Here is a 3,620-nt window from a genome sequence, read left to right on the forward strand (position 1 = left end):
CTATAGACTCCAAGCATGGTGTGACACTGTGACCATACTAGTAAAAAAAACACTTTGCGCGACGTACGTACATGCGTCGCGCAAAGTCAAAAATCGTTGCGCAAGGGTTTGCGCGACGCAACCTTCGTCGCGCGCTAATCGTCGCGCCAAGGCAGTGACGCTAAGGTTTGCGCGACGAAGAAACAACATGCGTCGCGCAAAGCCACTTTGCGCGACGCATGGCCTACGTCATGCAAAGTACTTTGCGCGACGCACACCTACGTCGTGCAAAATCACTTTGCGCGACGCGCATCCTACGTCGTGCAAAGATACTTTGCGCGACGCACATCCTAAGGCATGCGTCGCGCAAACCTTTTTTTTTTTAGTGAAAATAAATTTTTTTTTAGTGAAAAATATTTTGTTTTTTAAATTTTTGATAAATATTGTAATTAAATTCTAAAGAATAATTAATTAACCAAGCAAAAGTATTTAATTATAAAATATATGAAAATGTACATACAAAATGTCCGAACAAAAAAGAAAAAACTACAAGTGAACTAGGTTTAATACATCAGGCTACTGGGTATCGGCAGGGCGAGGTGGCTCTGAGGTCGAAGGTGAAACAAGATGAGGTGCTGGTAGCGAGATTTGGAGGCCGGACATTTGTATGGCTTGTACAAGGTCTCTCACCATCTCGGCATAGGTCCTCATCTCCTCGCCTTGGGCCTTTAGCTGCGCCCTCATCTGCTCGCCATGGGCCCTCATCTGGTCTTCCTGGATCACAAGTTGAACCTTTAGGGAACAAAGAGAACAAAGAAGGTCTTACCTCATTCAAAAGAGAATTTGAATCATACTGGCTAATTGAGCACAATTGGTTCGTATGTCTTGATTTTGAACTGAGGGACAGAGCAACATCAGGATGAAGCAGAGTTTCAGCGAACAGAAGCATTAAGATAAGTGTTTGCAAAAAAAAAACAAAAAAAATTGACATCGTAAATGCATACATGAAAAGGTAAATGGAGAAAATTCATTTTATGACTACAAATAGTTGCTTTCATATGCATATGTATGCATGCCAACTGTCCATATATGGGATGCCGATTCCTAAAGGAAATAGTAGTTCTGATAGATAGCCACCATTGGGCATTTGGATGGAAAACAAAATAAAATGCTGAAGCACATCGTTGAAAGGTGAACGTTTCAAACAGATTATATGTGATTTTCTGGATAGAGTATCAGCAGCAATCTCAAGAACTCATGACTGCTATATGATATGGTTTATATGTTGACCTAAGAACTGGACATTCATAGCTAGTTTGATTACATACATCAAACAACAGTGAACATGAATAACAGTATGATACCTATAATTGAAGTTCTTCACAACAAAGTATAGCTTATTGGCTAAAATAGTCCACCTGCATCCGTGCTCGCATTACGTTCCTAGTAATGAGATGACTGTGATTCCTTAATCATAGAACAATAACCCAATTGCATATATATTCTGAACTCAATCATGTTTTCAATAATGATTCTTTTGAGTCACCATTTAGTTAAATTACACAAATCATTCATTTCTGTTTCTAAATGAAGCCTTATGTTCACAACAATTAGGAACATCTGACAACTTATTGGATCCATAGCTCTAACACTAAAGTTGCAGGGAAGAAAGCTTTTTTTTTTTTTTTTAATTTGTTTTTATATTTCAAAATGACAACTCTCTTTCTAGATTATGCAAATACTAAAAGCATAAAGCATGGCCAGAAGAAGTTGTTGCAGTTCCAACAAGGCAGTATTCAAAGTGTGAAACTGTGTGTGTATGGGAAAGAGGGCGGGTGTTCGTGTTCAAGCTTGAGATAGAGAGACACAGAGCAAAAAAAAGTCCAAACTTAAGACAACCAATCAAACTTAAGAAACCAACTTCTACAAATGAAATATTAATGAATTTCCATGAGTCATGCTTTCAGGGAAAGGGTAAAAACATTAAGCTGTCCAGATGAAAGCTTGATTAGTTAAAGTGACCAAAAATTCATAACTGGTTTAGTGAGTACCACCAATTAGTGATAATAACATATACACCGTAAACCATTAGAAGAAGATGCACCTCTAACCAAAGGAAGACCAGTTATATGAGAAAACAAAGACCAGGAAGTCGACCAAGAATAACAACAACAGCCATCGTTTCAGCAGCGACAATAGTAACAGTATCGTCCATTTTCCCTTTTCGTCTACAACATGGGATTAACTAATGAAATTTAATTAAAAAAAACGCTTAAATTACATAGTATTTACCTGCTGGTAAAGCGATGTGAAGTGCTTTGCAAGTCGAACTGCAAATTCCTCCACTGAAAGTGCCTTTACATATACATGTGTTGCAACTAGGTTAAATCCCAAAGGCGAATAGCAATCAAAATGATGGAAACATAGCAGATTTCTAGTACTGGGAAAGCTAACAAACATAGATGTCTAATTGTCTACATACATTTTTTTTCTTTTGTGACAGAAGGACATTGTATTTTGTATCATCGTGTTAACTGGAACTTGAGTCCATAAGCAGTCACGTTAGTTGCTAAGTTCTTTAATCACTCCTGCATTCTTTTCCTTTATGCGTCTTTTATTTTTATCGATTGAACTGAGGAACCAATTTCTTCGCCCGCAGTTTCAACCGATATTTTTGCCATTTGTGAAGAAGCAGAGAAAAAAACAAAAAAACTAACACCATAACAGACCAACCCACCACCCTAAAATTCGATTTAACACTAAAACCCTAACATTCCTAACCCTAAAATTCGATTTAACACTAAAACCCCCAATTTCTAATTTAATTTCCCAAATTGAATCTAATTACAATACCAAAATCTTCAAATTAAGGCATTAAACCTTGATTCTGAACTTAGAAAGAAGAAAATTAAAGAATTAATCTTGATTCTGACCTGGGTCTATACCTGTTGTGCAGTCGGGAGAGGATGAGGACAGGATGAGGATGAAGGATGAGAAGGAAGTCGATATGAGTGAGAGGGAAGAGAGAGACCGAGTGAGCGAGAAGGAGAGAGAGGGCGATATGAGCGAGAGGGAGAGACAGGGTGATTCACCTGCGTGAGAGGATGAGGGAGACCGAGTGAGAAGAGAAAGTTCAGTGAGAAGAGAAAGTTCGGGGTTTATCACAGAGCGAAAATTTAAACAAAGCGCCTATTTTTAACAAGGGTACCGCCAAAATTATCACACATAGCGCGACGTAGGTTTACTTTTCCACGTCACGCAAAGGGTTTTTGCGCGACGACTACACAGTGGCGTCGCGCAAGATATTTTTTGTAAAAAAAAATTATTATAAAATGTACTGAAAATGTGATTTTAGTCCTTTCAAATTCAATTTTTTTTACATAAAACCCACAATAATATATTTTTATAACAATTACAATAAATATAAAGCTACTTAATAAATATAAATAATTTTCAATTTCTTAAATGTTATATGTACAAAATAAATAAATTTAAATCTAGGTAATATATATACACATTCCATTGAAATTGATGGGATACGCATTGTGTGAAAATAGTTTGAACGATCCAACCGTCAAACTTGTTTGTATATACTTCAAGATCGCATACGCCAAAAATTGCAAAAAACAAACATTCAAAGA

The 3,620-nt window shown here is 37.0% G+C and overlaps 1 long non-coding RNA gene across 3 annotated transcripts; it reads right to left on the reverse strand.

Moving 5' to 3' along the window:
- Positions 1-450: 450 nt before the first annotated feature.
- On the reverse strand, positions 451-3,331 carry LOC108170201 (uncharacterized). 3 transcript variants are annotated; one of them, XR_011577476.1, is made up of 4 exons: positions 2,913-3,331; positions 2,272-2,334; positions 1,344-1,437; positions 451-875 (listed from the first exon to the last, which is right to left on the reverse strand). It is a non-coding gene; the product is annotated as an uncharacterized lncRNA (long non-coding RNA). The 3 variants fall into 3 exon arrangements; XR_011577474.1 differs by having other exon boundaries at positions 1,344-1,422; positions 2,913-3,328; XR_011577475.1 differs by lacking the exon at positions 1,344-1,437 and having other exon boundaries at positions 2,913-3,319.
- Between the last annotated feature and the right edge of the window lie 289 nt (positions 3,332-3,620).

Source organism: Malus domestica, chromosome 16 (assembly GCF_042453785.1).
Source record: "Malus domestica chromosome 16, GDT2T_hap1".
NCBI lineage: Eukaryota > Viridiplantae > Streptophyta > Magnoliopsida > Rosales > Rosaceae > Malus > Malus domestica.